At 48.7% G+C, this 22,650-nt stretch overlaps 1 protein-coding gene across 3 annotated transcripts in view; it reads left to right on the forward strand.

Moving 5' to 3' along the window:
• Window positions 1-22,650, forward strand: part of SLX4 (SLX4 structure-specific endonuclease subunit) — a 590,413-nt gene that overhangs the window by 566,320 nt on the left and 1,443 nt on the right. The window lies entirely within an intron of this gene.

A 22,650-nucleotide genomic window follows, 5' to 3' on the forward strand; every position in this document is an offset into this window, starting at 1 on the left:
CACCTGGTAGACTCTGATCTGACCTCTCCACAAGAATTGGGTAAGAGGGCAGACAAATGGGTCAGAACCAGGATTAGGCCTAAGAACCAGGGTGGTGACCAAATGAAAGAATCAACCAAGCCTCAAGAGAAGGGTGGGAATAAATCTTCTGATCAAACCACATCAGGGCCCCAAAAATCCTCTGAAAAGGGTGGGTCCCAGAATCCTTCCAATACCCAAAAGAAACCTTATTGCCATACCTGCAAACAGGTAGGCCATTGGAAAACTGACAGCAGTTGCCCAAGGGCCAACAACAATAAGGAAAACATACCCCCAAGTAACACTTCCAAGCCTCCTGTTACTACTAGTAGTAATCCCCCAGGTGGTGGGAGTGCCCCCAAGAATTTGGGTGCATTTACTTTGGGAGATCCTGGGGACGCTGGCCTAACCAGGTCCCCTTACTTAGATACTCTTGTCTGTGAGACTGGCATGGGGTTTGCCAACTTCACAGCTTGTCCCAACACTTTGGACAAGTACAGACAGGAGCCCCTCATCAATGGTATAAACGTTGAGGCCTATAGAGATACAGGGGCTAGCATCACCATGGTGACTGAGAGCCTAGTCCCCTCAAGGCAACTTTTACCTGGGGCCACATACCAGGTGACCAACATTGATGGAGTGCAGAGAGATCATCCCATAGCAGTCGTCAATCTCAGCTGGGGAGGTGTCACTGGCCCCAAGAGAGTGGCAGTGTCATCAAACTTTCCTGTAGATTGCCTACTGGGGAATGGTTTAGAGATCTCAGCCTGGGCTGCGGTAGAGCAAGAAACCCATTTTAAAATGGTAAACCTCCATGGTAAGGTTAGTGGGGCAGTGATGGCCACAGCCCCAGTCCAAGATGTCCTCCCTGAACATGTTAGGAGGGCTGTGCCAGTCTCAGCCCAATCTCAGACAGATTCCTTCCCTGAACAGTTGGCAAGGCTGTGATTGTAACAGCCCATACCCAAACTGAGTCCCTTCCTGAAAAGGTTGGTGGAGTTGTGATGGCCACAGCTCAAAATCAGACAGATACTAGTGTTGTGAAGCCTGAAACTATGGATCACTCCACTCAGACAGAGAGCATTGAGGAGGAAGAGAAATATCTCTCCCACCAGACTTTAGGAAAGGATCAGCCTCCTCAGGGAACTGATCTGACCCCTTGTGAAGAAACTGCCCCAGAGGTAGTCAGGCCCAGCCTGGCAGAGCCTCTGATGTCAGTGGACCCTTCCAAGGTGGGACCCAGTCTGGAGCAGGTAACCTGCCCCTCTCTACCCTGCCTCAGTCAGCCCAGGGCTGTAGAGGTCAGGGAGGCCAGTGGTGGACCCCAAAGGGCCCCCTGTCCAAAAGAACTCCCCAATCAGCTGATTAAGGGCACTGAAGCTAGTAGTCCTAGCCAAGTGAAAATAAAACAAACTCCTGAGGATCCCCCTTAAACTTAGTTAGGGACCTCCCACAGATGGACACTGTTGGGCACAGCCAAACCTGGGACCTAAGGGCCCCAAACCTGACCTGTCCCTCCAGTAAGCCAAACAGAGGGACCCAGCCTCCAGCTTTAGGTAGCCAGAGGTTGACCCGGAGAGTATACAGCAACTCAGTCCTGGAAAGAAAGGCATATATGGTGGATAGTGATTGGAGGAAGTTGAGCCCAACATTAGTGGAGTCTCACTTCAGTACTCCATCCCAACACCAGCCTTTTACTTTGCCAAAACACACCACAGGTAGAGATTCCCTATGGTGGAGACCCTCAGATACCCTTAGGGTGAGGGATTGCTTAGTGGACCATGAGATAGGGGGTAACCATGCCAGTGCATATACCACCTCATATGGCCACTCAGGCAATAGAGGCTTACCTGGGCATAGGTGCACCCAGGGCCTACCAGGGGCTGCAGCATGTATTATGCCACCCCTGGCTGGCCATCCAAATCTGACACAACTGGCTGATCAATCGGCTGGGGCAAGGTGGTGTAATCACCCTTTGCTTTAGATATTATCCCCATATCTAACCCTAAAATGGACACATATCCTCCTATCAGTCACTCCTATGGCAGGCCTTATCAATCCTGAAGGCAGAGTGCTTGGAATTATGTGAGATGGTGCTCTAGCATGAGCTGAGCCCGTTTGCAGCTTGCGGAACCAAGTCCTAATAGCTGTTCCATGATAACGCTATACCATATACTCTTAAGGGCATTATAATCCTTGAGGTTAAATGCTAACTTTGGTATAGCATTATCAAAACATGTCGAGTAAGGTGTCATACGAATTGGAATACTACCCCCTCGTCAATTCTGGCGACGGGGGTAGCATTCCACCCTTCTAGAGGGACACGACATGTATGTAACTGTGAACCCCAGTTAAAGTTAACTCGAGCCTCAGCATCACAAAATGGATGCTGCCACCACCGACACAAGTCTGACCTCCTGCTGCTGGGAGTCCTTCCAGCGAGGGAGGCTTGGACAAAAGGTTTCCTGCCTTGGGAGGTGCTAGCACCACCCCAGACAGGATTTTGTGTATTAGGTAGGACAGGGCTGAAAGGAATGAAACATGCCTGGGGCACACAAGGTGTCCCTGTGCATACACCGGTCTAAACCATTTCCTGGGGCACTCCAGCCCCAGTGCTGGCGCAAGACCGGACAAAGGATAGGGGGTGTAACCACCCCCCTTCCTGGTCCCACCCAGGGGAGGGACCTAGTTGTAGTGCAGCCCCCCTTTAGCCGGATAAAGGTAGGAGCTGGTCCCATTCCAAATTGGATTATCCTGAACAACTTTACAATAAGAAACTCTGGACTTCGACGTTCTGCTCCACAGAAGACTGAAGAAATCTCCCTTGTGGGCAAGGAGTGTCCACCCTGCACAAGCAGGCACCATCAGCGTCCAGCGGCTTCCCTTTGTCGTCTTCCTGCAAGGATCCAGACTTCAGAGCCCGACGAGACCCGGATTCCCAGACCTCTCCGACCTCTACCTACATCTGCAGCACAGCTGAGATCCGTGGGTGCGACGAGACACGTGGGACCGGCCATCTTGAAAGAAGCAGCACTTCGCTCCAGCACGACTTCCGAGGCATCCTCGTCCAAGTGCTTTGGGGACTGAGAAGCCCCTACCCCGAGCAGCTCCTGCAACGAAGATCAGCCCTCCAGCCTCCACGAGATCTGCGTGGGGCCCTTCTGCCTGTTTGCTGCTCGACGCGTTGTCTGGTCACTTGCCGGCTGGCTAGTGACCTCTCAGACGACGAATTCCGACAACTTCACTGCTGGTCTGGTTGCTCCAGACTGGCCCTTGCTCCCCTCCAAAAGAGGAGCACCCCGAACCCTCCTGGTCCACTCCAGACGCCGTTTCCACTCACCGCGTGGGTTGCCTTTGCCAAGGCCTGTTGAACCCGAATCCGGAGACGACACCGCCGACAGCGAGAGCCTGCGTGGGACAGCTCGTGCCTCCATCCTGGTCGTCGAAGACACCACCTGGTCCACGTGGCTGCAGAGACAAGCGTCCACCTTCACCTGATTGCGACGACGACATCTGGTTCCACTCCTGGTTCCACTCCAGTCACTGGCTAGTGACTTTGAACATTGTCCCCTCTGCTTTCAGGTTCTTCTCTTCACGGATCCACCCTTGGATCCCACCGGACATCCTCATCCTGACCGCCTGCATCATCTTTTTCTCCAGGCTCCATAGACTTCAACGCCGGAACCCGACACGGCTTGGCACCTATGCACCCGCAGCCTGTGTGTGAGGTAACACGAGCATTTCGGTGCTCAAGGGTAGCTTGACTCTCCTAGTGTCCAGTTCCATTGTCGTTTTTGTTCTACCTAGTCAGGGACGTCCGTACTCACCTTTTTACTAAACTGTACTGTCCATAGACATTTGTACGCATCTCGCGTGTGAGTTCACACTCTGCACACGCGCTCCGTGGGCCTCCTAGTACTTACCTCAAGTTAGTAAAGCGTGGTCCAGCGTTCCTACAGCCTCTGGACAGCTCCATTCCTTCTATTGACTTTCACATTCCACTTACTTAGTATATGGTTTGTCGTGCCCCTAGGGCACCATTGTAAATCGTGCAACTTAAACGTATTTTTCCTAAGAGTTTGTCATGTGCTTAGCCCTCTGACCTCATAAAGAATTCAGAGGTGTATGTTAGTTAATAAATACTTGTTTATTTTCATACCAACCTGTGTGGTGTCCTTTCACTTGGTATTCAAGGGGTTATATGTGGTAAAACAGCTGGTTTCACATACCAATAGAGTTTAGCCTAAGACTGCTTTGTCCATGCTACCATTAGGATAGCTGGTCTATAAGGTTGACTTACAACCAATCACCATAAGGGTTGTTTGGACTGATACAAGGTGATCACTAGAACTAGTGAACATCATATATCAGGCCAACTTCTCACACTCAGCAAATACCAAACAGTGACGTCTTGTCACTGCCCCCGGACCATGTAACACCGGTCGGGGGACGACTCCAGCAGTTCCTGCCAGTCTGGGAAGGCATTACCACAGACCGGTGGGTGAGGCAACTTATCCAGTACAGGTATTGTTTAGAACTGAGATCCACTCCACCCGACATACCACCAAGACAACATCCTATGTCCGCAGAGCACTTACACTTATTACAGCAAGAAGTGGCCAGCATGCTTCAAAAAGGGGCCATAGAACTGGTGCCTCTAGAGGAGCAAGGAACAGGGGTGTACTCTCTCTATTTCTTAGTCCCAAAGAAGGACTGGTCTCTCAGACCCATTCTGGATCTGAGACCCTTGAACCTATACATCCTTTCAGAACATTTCCACATGCTGACTCTGCAGCAGGTCCTGCCATTGCTCAGTCAGGGGGATTTCCTGGCAACTCTGGATCGGAAGGATGCATATTTCCATATACCCATACATCAGGCACACAGGACATACCTCAGGTTCACTATACAGAACAAGCATTACCAGTTCAAGGTACTACCCTTTGGAGTGACCACTGCTCCCAGAGTGTTCACCAAGTGCTTGGCGACAGTGGCGGCACACCTTCGGAGACAACACATTCATGTCTACCCTTACCTGGACGACTGGCTTGTGCAAGCAAAGTCGGCCCAGCAGTGCACCAGCCACGTGTCCCGCACAATTCATCTTCTGCACAGTTTGGGATTTTCTCTGAACTATCCCAAGTGGCATCTTCAACCCGCTCAAGTACAGCAGTACTTGGGAGCGACGTTGGACACTGTGACAGCTACAGCCCAGCCAAACTCAGTGTGAATCGACAGCAGGCAACTGCGGATTCGCAAATTCAGACCACAACACTCACTACAGGTGCGGGTGTTTCTGCAGTTGATAGGAATGATGGCCTCCTGCATATTCATAGTCCCGCACGCGAGACTGCACATGCGTCCGCTCCAAGAGTGTTTAACACGGCAGTGGAATCAGGCTCAAGGACAATTGAAAGACCTAGTGTTGGTGACCGGTCGTGCGTACAACTCTCTGCATTGGTGGAATCCACGCAACATTTGCAAGGGACGACCGTTCCAAGAGCCTGTACCACAAATAGTGCTCACGACGGACGCATCCCTCCTGGGGTGGGGGGCGCATCTCCTTCATTACACAGTGCAGGGACTATGGTCGGATCAACAGAAGAAGATGCACATCAATCTGCTTGAATTGATGGCAATCTTCATGGCAATGAAGGCCTTCAAGATACATCTGTGCAACAAGGTCGTGTTGATCCGAACGGACAACATGACGGCCATGTATTACATTCAGAAGCAGAGAGGTATTCACTCTCCACAGTTGTCACACTTGGCACAGAGCATGTGGAAGTGGGCCATTCAGAGGAACATTTTCCTCATGGCGGACACCTCCCGGGCCAGGACAACCAGATGACGGATCTGCTCAGCAGGCACAGCCATCAGGTGCACGAGTGGGAGATTCATCCTTCGGTGCTGCAACCGTACTTCCGGCAGTGGGGACATCCAGAAATCGACCTGTTCGCCACAAACGAGAAAGCAAATGCCCAAACTTCGCCGCCAGGTTCCCACACCCGCGGTCTCAGGGCAATGCAATATGGATGAACTGGTCAGGCAGATTTGCGTACGCTTTTCCGCCAGCCCCGCTCATACCTCTGGTGGCACGGAAACTCAGACAGCACTCGATGACTCTCATCCTGGTTACTCCAACGTGGGCGAGGCAAGCATGGTACACCACGTTCCTAGAACTTTCCGTGGTGCCTCATCAAAGACTGCGTCTTACACCCAGTCTTGTCACTCAGAGCCATGGCGAAGTTCAGCACCCAGATCCGCAACAGTTAAGCCTTGCGATATGGCTCCTGAAGTCATAGAATTTGGTTATCTGAATCTGCCCCCTGATTGTATGGACATCATCAAGGAGGCAAGACGGCCTACCACTAGGGCCTGCTATGCTGCCAAATGGAAACGTTTTGTCATTTGCTGTTCCAACCATGACATAAACCCGCTGGATGCATCAACACAGAGCATTATTTGTTACCTGTTACATTTATACAGATGCAATCTGGCAAACAGTTCTATACGTATTCATTTGGCGTCAATAGCGGCTTACTTACAGAACAGGCAACACCTTTCACTGTTCAGAGTGCCAGCCATAAAGGCTTTTATGGAGGGACTCAAATGAATCATTCCACCCAGAAGACCACCTTCTCCGGTCTGGAATCTTAATATAGTTTTGACCAGACTGATGGGACCTCCTTTCGAACCTCAAGCTCAAATACATACATTTACAACCTCTCCACTCTTGTGAGATACAGTTCCTAACTTGGAAGGTTGCCTTCTTAGTAGCGATCACGTCGCTGAGACGGGTTAGCGAGCTGCAAGCCCTAACCATTCAAGAACCTTTTATACAGGTTCACGCAAATAGGGTGGTACTACGCACTAACCCTAAATTCATGCCCAAAGTAGTTTCTCAGTTCCACATTAATCAAACTATTGAGCTGCCAGTTTTCTTCCCTAATCCAGACTCAGTGGCAGAAAGATCACTGCACACATTAGACGTCAAACGAGCTCTCCTGTACTATATAGACAGGACGAAGGATTTCAGGAAGACTAAACAACTCTTTGTTGCTTTTTCACCACAGCACAAGGGCAAACCCATTTCCAAATCAGGTATAGCCAGATGGATTGTTAAGTGTATTCAGATTTGTTATCAGAAGGCTAAACGCACACTAACCGTCCCCCCAAGAGCGCATTCAAAACGCAAGCTAGGGGCATCCATGGCTTTCCTGGGTAACATTCCATTAGAGGACAAATGTAGAGCAGACACATGGAATAACATACATACATTCACCAAACACTACTGTGTTGATGTACATTCCAAGCAGCAAGCTGCTGTAGGACAGGCTGTTCTAAAGTCCCTCTTTCAGGCTGCTGCAGCTGGCTCGGGCAACCACTGCTAAGGGAGAAACTGCTATTTATTCTATGCACAAGATATGAATTTAGCGGCCCACATGCCTCAAACGGAATATGCTACTTACCAGTATGCATCTGTTCTTGGCATGTAGGGCCGCTAACATTCATATCGCCCGCGCATCCTCCCCGGTGCCTGTCGCAGCTGTAGCAGTCAGTATTATTTGTAAGCATGGTCATCAAGTATTGTATTGGACTCCATCTCTGCCACAATGGCGAAAAACAATCTGAGGATGGAGATGATGCCCATGCGCACTGTAGTCCAGGGGAGTAGCCACCTATCTCGTGATACTTCAAAGACTCTTCCAGGACAACAAGGTGCAATCATCCGGACCCAACACTAGGCGGCGATCTATGCACAAGATATGAATGTTAGCGGCCCTACATGCCAAGAACAGATGCATACTGGTAAGTAGCATATTCCTTGTGGCATTGTGTCCCCTGTCCTTTTGGATTACCACCTAGAGATGGGATGCCCTCCTTAATCTTCGCCTCCTGTAGAAGCAGCGCTGCATTTCAGTCCACCTCGTCAACTTTTCACTTCCTCTCTTGTCCTCTCCAGGAAGTGCTACTGCCTCCAAGTTACACATGGATCTCTCCTCGACTCATTCCCAAACACAGTGGGTAAGGTAAAAAAACAGAGCCTTCCTATGAAATATAACTTTTGGTTTCACAGGATACTGCAACATGTATTGCATTTCCACTACTTGGAGTTTCTGTTTAACTTGAACAAAGGTTCTCCTCTGGTGCTGGTCATGTTTAGTCATGGAAAATGAGGATCTTACGGAGTCCAGACTGATTTTGCCCAGGCCTTTCACCGTCTTCAGTATCAATTTAGTCTCTATAGTTTAGGAAGTGGGCAATTGAAGGGCGCTTCAGGGCACCCGGTGAAGACTTCTGGAGGAACAACTGTGTGCCCATTTTGTCAAGAAAGAAGAGAAGAGGTAATCCGTAGCTAGTACTCCAGAAATGCTTCTGGTTGTGGGTTTTCAGCCTCCTCAAGGACCCCTACGAACCGAAAGCTGTTTCTCTATGTGCAGTTCTTTCCATCTTCCACTCTGGGCATCAGTTCACATGTTGGAGCTCTATAATTTATACACCATTTGTGAGAAGGTGGCCTGGTATATGCTGTCCACTAATTAAAGTGGGCACCTTGCACCAGTCCACACGACCCTTGTGATGTATGAGGTCAAAGATAACTTTTAGAAAGCTATCCTAGTGGTAGCTGTGGAGAGCAGCCTTCAGGCTTAATCTTGAAAGAATGTAAAGCAGCTTGCTTTACCAACATATCACTTCTTGAATGACTAAATGAATGAGAGTAGATATATAAAAATATGTATTTATTAATAGAACACTCTCTACTATCCTCTACACTAGGATAGAACACAAAGCACACAATACAAGATCAAGAGAACAGTTTTAAGTAGCACAATACACAGTGGGCTCCAGGGGGAGACCAAACCATATACTAAAATAATGGTATAATAATCACGACTTGACTAGAGGCAGTACCTAGTGCACATAGAATCACTGGGACCCCAAGGAACCACCCAAGGTGATGACACAGGTAGCCCACAGAGGACGGGTGCAGTGAGGAAACACGACTGCGTGTTCCGTACAACTCTATGGAAAAGTCACGGTTGGAAAGTTAACGTTTAAGGACACTTCTAGGAGGACTTTGAGCAAACTCTTTAGAACTTAAGAGGTTGGAGAGCCCCCTCCCACCCATGGATATCATAGTACCAGAGTTACCTATCCCAGGGGAGCCGGGTGCATAGGTATGAAGTGGTGTCAGAAAACTCTGTTGTTCTTTATGGAAGGAAGGGAAGAAGTACTGCTGCCGGGAAAGTGAAAAAGGGTCCAGTGGAATCCAAGCCTGGATTCTAGAAGGAAGGAACCGTAAAGCCGAGGGAACAGAGTCTGAGTTACTTCAGAGTGACCAGGGGCTCGGTAGACGAATGCCCACAGATGTCGGGTGCGAAGAAGGGATGCTTGACTCTGCAGCCACGAGGACCAGGAGACGTCGAGGACGACCAGGAGCCTGATGCGAGCTGTCCCACGAAGGATGTCGAGTGCTGAGGGGTCGGTGTCCTGCGAGAGCACCAACAATCCTTGGAAGAAGCAACCCAGACAGGAAGGTCCAACAGTGTATTGTGTGGACCAGAAAGGTCCAGGGGACTCACCAAGCAATGGGGAGTCAGGGTGCGTCTGGAGCAACCAGGAAAGCTCAGGAACAATCAAAATGACCTTCAGGAAGACCCACAGGCCGAATGACCAGGAGTGGTGAGGGGACTTCGGGCAAGATTGTAAAGCACCAGCCCACGGAGCACTTGGTGCAAGGAGGCCAGAGTTCTTTGATGCAAGTACTGCTCAGGGTCAGGACAACACGGTGTCCAATGCCCCACCTCGGGAATCGCCAACAAGCATATGCAACTGCAAATGGACGCGGTACACAGGGGTTCGGGTTATGCAGTCCCCACGAGGGAAACTGGCCTCAAACTCAGTGAGTGCAGATCAACCTCCGGGACCTTCAGAAACCCACCTCCTGTGTTGCAGAAATCTTTGGAGTCTGCAGGAGCAGCAGACTGGTCAGTTTCAGTTTAGGTGCCTTCACTCCAAGGGAGATTCTTCTGTTGTCTTAAGTGCACCACAGGTCCTGCACGGAGCCTGTATGGAGCAAAGGCACAAACTAAGCTTCGGATGTAAAGGGGGACGAAGTTGAGCCCAGTCGAGGTCCAGCAAAGTCCAAGGTGTCCATACGGTCGAAAGTCAGTGGTTTCTTCTTGTAGAATCTTGTCCACTTAAAATCTAAAGTCTCACTGCCAGGTAAGCCCTTTTGTACCCACAGGAGAGGGTTGGACAGATTCAGGGGACCCTCCTAGGGGAGGGGGCAGGACAGAGGGCTGGCTACACCCATGTCCTTCATCCAGTTTCGTGCCAAAACAGGAGCCGATGGCTCCCAGAACTGGTATGAGCTGGACTATGCACAAGGACACCAAATGTGCCCCAGTTCAGACTTTCAAGCACTCTGAGAGTGCACCCACCCAGCTCCAATACTCTAAACCCTGTCTTGGAGGTGGTCACAAATCCCTTTGACAGGATGCCTATTGTGCTGCCTTCCTCTGCTCGTGCTTGGCTCAGCAGCTGGAGGGCAGAAATGTGTCTCTGGCTGGCAGCATCCATTTTGTGCTGTCCTGGTTGAGAAGACTGGCACCGGATATTATTATTATTATTATTCCGAGTTTTGTATAGCGCCTGGTTACCAATAGGCATCCCAGCGCTTATCAGAACATAACAGTGCTAATAGGAAACAGGGATTAAACGGAGAACAAAAAAGTTTTTAAAAGTTTTCGGAACCTGAGAAGACTGGCTTCGGAGCGCAGTTGTAGGGGCAATGAGTTCCACAAGGAGGCCACATTGATTGAAAACCTTCTGCCACCGGTTCTTGCCTTTTTCACCCTGCCAACCTGAAGGAGGTGTTGGTGGTCAGAGCGAAGGGAACGAGAGGCCTTGTAGGGCTGGACCATCTCCTCCAGAATAGGTGGACCTACCCCGTGCAAAACTTTGTGGGCGATGCAGAGTGACTTGAATTTCACCCTGTCCCTCACCGGGAGCCAGTGCAGAGCCCTTAACGCCGGGCGGGCAGATTGACGCCTAGGAAGACCCGTCAAAAGCCTGGCAGCCGCGTTCTGCACTTGCTGCAGTCTGTTCAGGGTAGATTCGGGTGCGCCCAGGAATAGCGCATTGCTGAAATCCAGCCGCGAGATGATAAGTCCCTGGATGAGAAGCCTACGAGTGGCCACTGGGAGCAAGGGCAGAATCTTCTGGGCTGAGCGGAGCAGGCCAAAGCACACGCCAGCAGTCTTTTTGGCGTGGGTTTTGAACGATGGGTCCTGCTCCAGCCAAACCCCCAAGCTCTTGATCTCTTGCTTAGGGGGGGCATCGGTCCCAGACAGTCTGGCCAGCTGTTAGGGGACAAAGATGGAGAGGAGTTCCCCAGCAGCATCAGTTCCGTTTTGGAGCCATTTAACTTTAGGGCTGAGCTGCACATCCACGTGTAGATCTTTTCAAGACACGTGTGCAGCCGGTCGGGATGGAACGCCGACTGGGACAGGCCTACCACCAGCTGAGTATCATCAGCGTAACTGATGATTTTAATACCCAGCGGCCGTACCACATTCTCCAGGGGGGCCATGTAAACGTTGAATAAGGTAGGGCTCAATGAAGAGCCCTGTGGCACACCGCACTGGAGAGGGGTAGAGGATGATTTTTCCTGGCCTTCCCACACCTCAAATGTACGACCTTCCAGGAAGGAGGCGAACCATTTGAGGGCCAAACCCGTGACCCCCACCACCGACAGCCGTTGGAGAAGCACCTGGTGGTCCACGGTGTCAAAAGCAGCGCTGAGGTCCAGGAGGATCACTGCCACTGATAGACCAGTGACCCCACAAAGCTTGCTTCTGAAGGATGGAATCATACCTCCCACATCAGTTACTGATGTGGGGGTATGATTCCAAGGTGTTTGATACCAAACACAATTTGTTTCTATGCAGCCGTTTTGGAGATAGCATTTACAGCGAGGTTATAATGCACCTCTACCTATATTTATTTATTATTTTGTGTCTTTTGTAAAGAGCGCAGCTACCCCAACGGGGTGTCCCGGCGCTAAGTGATTGCGGATCTCAAGAAGGGACCAGAGAAGGCAAGGCGGATCTTGGATCGGGGAGGATCAGTGGCAGTGATCCTCCTCGATCTGAGCGCTGCCTTTGACACGGTAAACCATAAAATCCTCATAAACCGTCTATCCGATCTGGGAATATCAGGAGAAGCCCTGGGCTGGTTTAAGTCCTTCCTGAGTGACCGCACCTTCCAGGTGTTTGAAAGCTCGGCCGTCTATTCAAGCAGGCCGTTGGGATGTGGGGTGCCGCAGGGCTCCTCGCTGAGCCCTACGCTTTTTAATGCATATATGAGGCCACTGGCTGGGATTGTTCGTCCGCATGGTATTAACATCATTACCTATGCGGATGATACTCAGCTAGTGGTCTCCCTTGTGCGAGGGAACAACTGCCAACCACAAACCAACCTAGCGACGTGCTTGGAGGAGGTCAAGAGCTGGATGACCATGTCTTTTCTGAAACTCAACGATGATAAAACGGAGCTCATGCTCCTAGGCCCTGCAGCCCCCACCACCTTGGAGCTGTTATGGCCTCTGAGCATGGGTGCTCCCCCCACTCCCAGAGATAACATAAAAAGTCTGGGAGTGTGGTTGGACAAATCGTTGACTTTTAATACCCAGGCAACCAAGGTATCGGCGGTCTGCTTTGGCCTCCTTAGGACGATCAAAAAAATCCTTCCTCTTCTCCCTTTCGAGGCCAAGCAGATAGTGATTCAAGGCTTAATCCAATCTCGCCTTGACTTCAGCAACTCCCTGTACCTCGGGGCCCCGGAGTACAGCCTGCAAAAACTACAGCGGACACAAAATTGTGCAGCCCGCACTTTGCTGGGACTCCCTCGTAGAGCCTCGATAAGGCAGGGCCTAAGGACCCTACACTGGCTCCCCATCAGGGATAGAATTAAGTTTAAGACACTGTGTATTGCCCACCAAGCCTTTTGGAAAACTGGTCCAGAAATTAATCACGCCCTGATCCTACCCTTTCAGCCTAATAAATCACTCCGCTCATCAAATGCCTTTTTGGCTAAAGTCCCTAGGATCTACAGAGCTAGATCAGGAGGCCGCTCTTTTGCCTATAACGCTTCCAGTCTATGGAATACTCTTCCATGTCATCTGAGAAGCAACTCCAATCTGGCGAGTTTTCGTAAACAGCTCAAGACCTTCTTGTTTAACTAACTCTGACCCTCCCTGGATCGTCTCTCTGGAAGACACTGTTCTAGTTCTAGCGCCTGGACGCCTCAGGGCAACTGTTGCGCTCAATAAAAACGCTTTTCATTTCATTTCATTTCATTTCAGAAGGGTGATAACGGCAGAACAGGAAGGTTTTCAAAGCGCGGCGAAATTCTTGTTCGGTCTTGCTCATGCGTAGTTTCAAAGGCAGCCTATTCCACCGCTGGGCCGCGCCTAATTCAAAGGTTCTTCCTCCAGAGCGAGATATTTGGGATCTCGGAATGACCAATAGGCCTTTGGAATTGGAGCGAAGAGAGTAGGAATTACAGTATGGACGAAGAATTGATCTGAGGTGAGCAGATCCGTGACCCTGGGTGGAGCGGTAGGCGAGTGTCATTGCCTTAAACTCGATACGTTTGCTCATGGGGAGCCAATGCAAGTCGTGAAGGTAGGAAGAAATGGGGTGTCTCCGAGGGAGACCACCTATCAGTCGAGCAGCGGCATTTTGGGCGGTTTGAAGTTTGTGACAAAGGCCGGCTGAAAGTCCTAAGTAGAGTCCATTAGCGTAATCCAGATGGGAGATTATCAACGCGTGGACTATTGTCTTTCTATGGTCACTTGGAAGGTAATTAATCAGTTTTCTTAAGATTTTAATCTTGGAAAAACAGGCAGCTACGACTGATTGAACTTGACAGCTCAAGGATAGCTGTTGGTCCCAGCGAACTCCAAGATTCCTAACTGACTCTTTAGGGCTAGGGGCTAGGCTCAGATCAACCGGCCACCAGATGTTAGGGTCGAGAGGAGAAGGTTGATTAAAAAATAACACTTCCGTCTTAGTGGCATTCAGTCTCAAAGAGTTGCGATCCATCCAGTGAGCAATGTCTCGGATACAGGACTTGAGGGGATCAAAAGTGGTGGTGGAGGGGTTATCAAAAGTAAAAAGCAGTTGAATATCATCCGCATAGGATGTAGTTTTGATGCCGGTTTTAGAAATCATCTCAGCTAGCGGAGAAAAATAAACATTGAAAAGTAGGGGGCTTAATGAAGAGCCCTGGGGGACACCCCATTTTAATGGCTTAGGGGAGGACGTAAAAGGGAGGGGGCTGCACTAGTTGAGTGTGGTTTGATAAGAAAGAACTGATCCATTTGAGTACATTGCCCTGGATTCCAATGGATTTCAAACGATCCAGTAGGATTGGGTGAGAGATGGTGTTGAATGCTGCTGATAAATCCAGCAGCACCAACAACGCGTGCGTTCCTTTATCTAGGGCCCATCGTACGGAGTCCGCCATCTCTATGAGGGCTGACTCCGTGCTGTATCCTTTACAAAAACCATGTTGGGAATCGTGAAAAAGATCATGGGTCTCAATGAAACTCGCAATTTGCTGCTGTGCGAGCCGTTCAAGTATCTTAGCCAGGGCCGGGAGGAGGGATATTGGCCTGTAATTAACTCGATTACCAGGGTCGGAGTTTGCTTTTTTTTAAAGATGAACAAGGTAGGCTTGTTTCCATTCTTCCGGGTAATGGCCTGTGCTATGGGAAGCGTTCCATATTGTGTTAAGGTGGGGATTGAGGAGAGGGGCCAAGGCTTTAAATTGTTTTACCTGCCAGGTTGTCCACTGGGGATCCAGATCTGCATCTTAGCAGCTCCTGTAAGGAGGCCTCTTCCGATATAATATCAAAATCAGCGAGGATAGGACCAGACGTGGTGATTTCAGTATAGTTCTCAGGGTGATTGGTATTGTCGCTGATGGGGAATGAGGCCTGTATCTGAGCAATCTTGTCCTCAAAAAATTCGGACAACTGGGAACAGAGTTCTTGAGAAGTAGGTTGTTGTGGAATCAGGGCCTGCGGGTCAGTGAAGGATCTAACGATAGAGAAAAATTCTCGTGGGACATTGCTAGCTTTATTGATTTTCTCCGCTAAGAAACCTCTTTTGTGCTTAATGATTTGTTTTCGAGAGTCTTTAAGGGCCTTACTGTACGCCAATTTGCATTCTGCAGAATACCCAGATCTCCAGCGCCTTTCCAGTGTTTTACAGAGCGATTTTTGTTGACGTAATTCATCAGAGTACCAGGGGGCTGCAGGTGAGGCCCTAAAGGTCTTTACAGATCTAAGGGGGGCTAGCGCATCAATTGCATTAGTGATCCAGGTGTTCAAATTGGTGATACGAGAGTCCAAATTGATAGCGGGGGGGGGGGGGCTGCTGTCTTTAAGATGCTCTTCCATGGAGGACAAGGAGAATTTACTCCAATTTCTTCCTTGTACTTGTGGGATGGAAATAGGACGGTCTAAACGGGTCAAAAGGATGGAAAAAGGGACTAAACAATGATCTGACCAGATAACTGGAAGGGGGGCTTCTATTGTTATATCTGGGATATTGGAAAAAATTAAGTCCAGAGTGTGGCCTGCCTTGTGGGTGGGATAAGCGACTAGCTGTCTCAAATTACAAGCAGCCAGAGAAGATAGAAAATTAGAGCTGGCTAAACAAGAGAGGTCGTCAATGTGTAAATTGCAATCTCCGAGAACAGAGAAATTAGCGTACCGGGCACAGGAATGGGTGATGTAATCTAAAAGAGCTGGGAGGTGAGAGGGGCTAGATGAAGGGGGTCTGTATAGAAGGAGACCTGAGAGGGATATAGAAGCCGAGAATTTCATGCAAAAAGGAAGCCCATCGATACTATCGATAGGGTCGAAAGTCATGGATGAGATGGTCCACTTGTTTTTATAGATAATGGCCACCCCACCCCCCTTTTTACCACCTTGACGGTTAGCACAGATAATGCTATAAACCTCTGGGATGGCCAGAGAGATGGCAGGGTTGGTATCTTCAGTAAGCCATGTCTCGGTCAGAAATAGAAGGTCCCAGTCATTATCTGATAGAGATTGATGGATGACCAGAGAGTGCTTGACTAACGACCGGCAGTTAATCAGGGCGAGTTTAATGGATATAGACAGGTTAGGAGCTCTCGATAATATCCGCCTAGGAGATTTAATAGGGGCAACTAAAGTGTTAAGTGAGGAGTCACAGTATATACATTGGGTGTTCCTCTGTAAAGATCTAGAGGGTTGAGTTGATGCTGGACACATTCCGTAGGACGCAAGGAAAGTAATGTCCTACGGTTGTAGACGAATCTTACCGGACTTGTGTATCCATCAGCGTGGATGGCCCCGGCCGCGTTCTGGTCGCGGACGGGCGCACACGGGCTGGACTTCGGCGCACCCGCAACGCGCGTCCGCTGCGCGGCCGGGAAGGAGGGGACATTTTATGCAATGGGGGGCGTGGGAGGGAAAACAACTAGAACTCCACCCCCAGCCTCGCTCCAATATGGTGGCTCCGCTTCGTTAAGATGCTTCCTACCTCAGCGCCTTAATCGGCTGAGGGGAAGATTGACAAGGGTCAGGGGAATGTGCAAATATGCGGGCAGATAAAATCAGGGGTCCAAAATAAGCCAATACGTTTTTAAAAACTGCAAGCGTCTATGTCCTTGTTGTGTTGCTTCCCACCTCAGCGCCAAAATCGGCTGGGGAGAAGGATGTCATGCAGTGGGTCAGGATACTGTGCAAATATGCGGGCAAATACAATCAGGGAAGCAGAGTAAACAATGTTTTAAAAGTGCGAGCGCCTATGTCCCCGGCTTCCGCCTCAGAGACCAACAACAATCAATTTCACCGTGGTGACAGAACCGCCTTTTATGCAATGGGGGGCGTGGGAGGGAAAAGAACTAGAACTCCACCCCCAGCCTCGCTCCAATATGGCGGCTCCGCTTCGTTAAGATGCTTCCTACCTCAGCGCCTTAATCGGCTGAGGGAAAGATTGACAAGGGTCAGGGGAATGTGCAAATATGCGGGCAGATAAAATCAGGGGTCCAAAATAAGCCAATAAGTTTTTAAAAACTGCGAGCGTCTATGTCCTTGTTGTGTTGCTTCCCACCTCAGCGCCAAAATCGGCTGTGGGGAAGGATGTCATGCAGTGGGTCAGGATACTGTGCAAATATGCGGGCAAATACAATCAGGGAAGCAGAGTAAACAATGTTTTAAAAGTTTTAAAAGTGCGAGCGCCTATGTCCCCGGCTTCCGCCTCAGAGACCAACAACAATCAATTTCACCGTGGTGACAGAACCGCCTTTTATACAATGGGGGCGTGGCAGGGAAAACAACTAGAACTCCACCCCCAGCCTCGCTCCAACATGGTGGCTCCGCTTCGTTAAGATGCTTCCTACCTCAGCGCCTTAATCGGCTGAGGGGAAGATTGACAAGGGTCAGGGAAATGTGCAAATATGCGGGCAGATAAAATCAGGGGTCCAAAATAAGCCAATACGTTTTTAAAAACTGCGAGCGTCTATGTCCTCGTTGTGTTGCTTCCCACCTCAGCGCCAAAATCGGCTGGGGAGAAGGATGTCATGCAGTGGGTCAGGATACTGTGCAAATATGCGGGCAAATACAATCAGGGAAGCAGAGTAAACTATGTTTTAAAAGTTTTAAAAGTGTGAGCGCCTATGTCCCCGGCTTCCGCCTCAGAGACCAACAACAATCAATTTCACAGTGGTGACAGAACCGCCTTTTATGCAATGGGGGGCGTGGCAGGGAAAACAACTAGAACTCCACCCCTAGCCTCGCTCCAATATGGCGGCTCCGCTTCGTTAAGATGCTTCCTACCTCAGCGCCTTAATCGGCTGAGGGGAAGATTGACAAGGGTCAGGGGAATGTGCAAATATGCGGGCAGATAAAATCAGTGGTCCAAAATAAGCCAATACGTTTTTTTAAACTGCGAGCGTCTATGTCCTCGTTGTGTTGCTTCCCACCTCAGCGCCAAAATCGGCTGGGGGGAAGGATGTCATGCAGTGGGTCAGGATACTGTGCAAATATGCGGGCAAATACAATCAGGGAAGCAGAGTAAACAATGTTTTAAAAGTGCGAGCGCCTATGTCCCCGGCTTCCGCCTCAGAGACCAACAAGAATCATGTTCAACAATCATATATGTCCGGCGGAGTCACAGGCAACCCGAGAGAATGGTCTCCGAAGGCTGCAGAGAGGCTCTGCTCATGCAGGAGCACCATCTCACATAAAACCCAGCACCCTACCTTCAGGATTGTTAAGGCCTGCTATAGGGGTGACTTATACGTTTTAAGTGTAGTGACCATTAGATATAGTGAACCTATATCTAAAGTAAGTGGTGCAAGCACCATCTTACACAGGCTGCAGTAGCAGACCTAGAGTTTCATTTTGCATGGCCTCTAATGGGTGGCATAATACATGCTTAAGCCCATGGGAGGCCTCTGGGGTACCAGTGCCCTGGGTACATGTGTACCATATACTAGGTACTGATAAGGGTACCCCAGTATCCAATCTGGAGTGTACCAAAGTACATGTAGGTCAATTTAAGGAAGAAAGCAGATAGACTGGGGTCCTGATTAGCAGGATCCCAGTCAGACTAGTAAAAAACCAGCAAAAAAACAGGCAAAAAGTTGGGGTAACCATACAGTCAGATCCTACCTTCCCACACCATCGGCTTCAGATCTTTCACCATGTCTTCCAGGGCAGAAATGCGGGTCTCTTTCACTTGTCTAGTGGTTTCACAGATTCTTGGTGTACGAGTGCAACATTCTCACCCACCGCTCCAACCCTGACTTGAAAGGGCATGTCGGAGGACTGTATAGATTACAGGATACATGTGTTAAGGAGGAAGTCCCAGCCCCCTATGTCAGGCATCTCAGCCATCACCAGGCTTTGTGAATTTGTGAATTTTCCCCTGCCTGTGGAGCCCCTTATCCTTCACCATCATAGTACAGGGAAAACCGATTAATCAACCGCCAGGACCGAGTCTTGGGCTGTTGTACCATGTGCTTCCTGTAAATATCAGAAATAATATTATTAAGGAGACACAAGGACCATTTAGGGGTCTGTATCGCATGCAAATATAAATAACAATTTTACTGGTGGCCTCCATCGGAAGGTAACGTTTCTACGTTTATTGGAAATTGCACCACCTGCTTGGTATCTGATAAGCACTGGTAGCTACATGAGTCACCTATTCATAAGTTCCCTTTGCCGAAGGAGGTTTGGCAAAAAGTGTCACTTGATTTTGCATGTCCATTTGAGTTATTGCCTATTAACAAAAGCTACATGATAGTTTTGATTATTTACAAAAATTGATGTATTTTGGTTTTACCTCCTCTCGAAACACTGATGCTATAATTAAAAAATGTTTTTTAAAAATTGATGGTAGAAGGAGCACTCAAAGACATTTTTACAGACAATGGCACCCACTTCACATCAGCGCGCATGAAGGACTTTATGGAGGGTTTTCACATTACTCATCTCAGACTTGCACTTTACTCACTTTCTGCCAATGGTTTGGTTGGGCGCATAAATAAGTTCTTAAAAAAGGTTTTGCAAACAACTTTGACCATGGGTCTTGAGGCAAAAACTTTTCTCAGGGAGTAAGTTTGGTCATATATAGGAACTCCACACAGTACAATAGGTATGTCCCCGTTTGTGATGTTATGCAAAAATGTCATAGGGCGTCAGTCCTGACTAGATGAGTGAGGTAAACAAAAAAAGCACACCTGACTTGCAGTCTGTTGGATCCAGAGTTGAAGCAATGCAAAGTCAGTTTAATGAACGTTTTGACAAAACACACCATGTAAAAGAATTAACATTGCACTGTGGTCAAGAAGGGTTTATCGAAATTTTCAAAACCAGTTTCTGTTTAAAGAGTGTCTAAAGGCTCAGTACTTATAAGGACAAATGCTGGTGTAGTAAGAGAGATCTGGTCAAGATAACCCAGGTGGAGGCAGCCAAAATTCAAGTTGCTCAGTCTTCTTTGGGCATCTGAAGCACGTGGACACATATGCTGCTGGAGATTATTGAACGTTAAATGCTTTTGGCCGGATCAACAATCTCTGAAAACAGTGGGTTTCTGCAGCTGAGTAGCCTTTCTCGTCTCTTTTTTTAAAAGCAGCTATACGCAAACTGTGCTTGATTGTATATGCCAGTGGACCATCCAAAATTGTATGTAGCAACCTTAACACCTTGGCTGCTAGAGGTTTTCCCCCTCGGTGCTGGACTCACAGAGTTACCTTTATTCATGACGAGCTCAGCTCGTCATAAGCACAGCTCAACATGAGCAGCGAAGGGGTTAATGCTGATATGAATTCTTCAACAGTTTCATCAGTTGTTAGTTTCTTCTTGAAAAATGAAATCTCTCCAATAGAACGCTAGGTTGTTCTGAGAATTTGATTCTGATTCTTGTAATCGCTTGTGAGTACTCTTAGATTCTCCGGATTGTCCAGATGTGGCAGCAGCTGTAGGCAAATTATCAAAAACTTGCTGCCCTTCATTTCCTAAATGACTAAACAAAATAGCAGCCTTTCTTTTAGGTTCAAAGCCATCTGCTCCAACTGCGATTAAATAGTTCTCAAAAGATCTTAACCAAGCATTCCCCTTAATCAAATGCTTGCCAGGTAGTTTAAGAAATGGTTAGATCTGAGCTTAATTGTTAGAAGCCATTGAAAAAAATTTCTAAGATGCCACAATCCAATGAAGAATTGATGCAGATAATGACACTGTTCTGAGAAAGTCAATAAGTATTTCCAAGTTCACTTGAACCAATTCAAACAAAAAGCTCTATAGTTTAAAGAAATGTTGCTGTTAACTTCAATTATCCAAAGTAATCTAGCATTGGCTTTGAAATATGAGCGTATTAACACAACTTCGATAATTAAAGCAAAAACAGAGCAGAAGTGTAAGTGGCAGGAGGACATATGTGCGTAGGGCGGCTACATATCTAATTGTAGGAAAGGCATGTAAACTGAAGAAATTATATCAATAGCATACACAAGCGTGCTGGTCTCAGATGCTCAGCCTTGTTCAGGAAGAAGCGGAGAACATGGAGCCGAATTCGAAACTGGGCGGAGCTGCTCCCGAAACAGCCCAAAAATAGCCTTGGGCTGTGTGTACTCCAGGAAGTACAGGAGAAACACTCACTGAATAACATCTTTGACGGGTGAAATGATACCAATGATGGCGGAGTAAGCTGTAGGCTCCAAATTTCCAAAGTATCAAATTTCTCGATAAATCATCACCAAATGTTACAGAGCGACTTCGGGCGCCAAATGAAAATAAGTACAGCATTTATTTCCTGAAGAACAACTTAATAAATAAGGATCCCACACACAGCTTGTTCTCATGCATCAGATCCCCAACAAAGACTGAGCAACCGATGTGGGAGAGCAGCGCGGGCCATAAAGCAGTAACTTGAAAGAAAACATAGCAACCAGAACTGAGCAACCGATGTGGGAGACCAGCGCGGGCCATAAAGCAGTAACTTAAAAGTAAACATAGCAACCAGAATGTATTTACTTTTGATAAGTGAGATCGCTCCGCAAAGCAGGAGCTCGCTCGCTCATAACCACTCACACTCCATACATTACTGCACTGTCCTATGGTACAACTTGGGTTGATATTGTGGACCCCCTTTAGTGCCAGTAGCCCGCATTCCTGTCCTGTATGCAGTATCAGGTAGTCACCTATTGCGCAGCGGTCCCTACACATCCCCCCCAGATTGAGAGGAGAGGGGAGGTCAGGCGACTGTAGCACCAACACTGTAGTCAGCTTCTATAGCATATTGTGATCCCTCGAAGGTCTATCTACAGATCTTTTGCAATGCTATAGCATTGGAGGTGCTTCCCAACTGCAGACACACAATGTTCTTGGCGGCTCAAGTCACAGTCATCCCCAGGCTCTCCGGGTCCCAGCACCATGGAGACAATTTTTCACGCCAGTCGGTGACCGCCACCGTGGTGAGGGCTTGCTCCAGAGCCAGGGCTCCCATGCTCGTCAGGCTCGAAAGTTGTCAGAGCAAGGCATGAGCTGGGGATGTGGTGTCTGGAGCGTGTCCGCTGTCCGCAGGTGTGCCTCAGCACTTTCAGTGCGTCTCTCTTCCCTGGGCTTGTCTACTACAGAGCACCGAGGCCAGTGGTGGTTTAATACTTTTATACCCTCAGCCAGTTGGACGAAGGCTTCACCACCACCGCGCTGCACAATTCCACTGCCCCCTCCTTCACCATCGCCAGGCCTGGGGGAGAAGCAGCCACTGTTTCTCATGACAGCACATTCCTTGAGTGCAGCCCTCTAATCCATCAAAGAGCCCGCAGTTGCTGCTGGCAGGTACACTCCATTTGCTGTAATTGCAGATTTGGCCGGAAGAATGTTTCAGGTGCAGGATCATGCTGGATTACAAATGCGATCTCAGGAACCCAGGATCAACATGTGCTTACAGCCATCTTGCCAGGCTATATACCCCTAGTGATCAGTTTTGGTTTTCATGAACATTCACACTTTCTACATTGTTGGCCCTCCATGTCTGTGTAGTGTTGTTTTTA

The sequence above is a fragment of the Lissotriton vulgaris genome, chromosome 10 (genome assembly GCF_964263255.1).
Source record: "Lissotriton vulgaris chromosome 10, aLisVul1.2, whole genome shotgun sequence".
Classification (NCBI taxonomy): Eukaryota; Metazoa; Chordata; class Amphibia; order Caudata; family Salamandridae; genus Lissotriton; species Lissotriton vulgaris.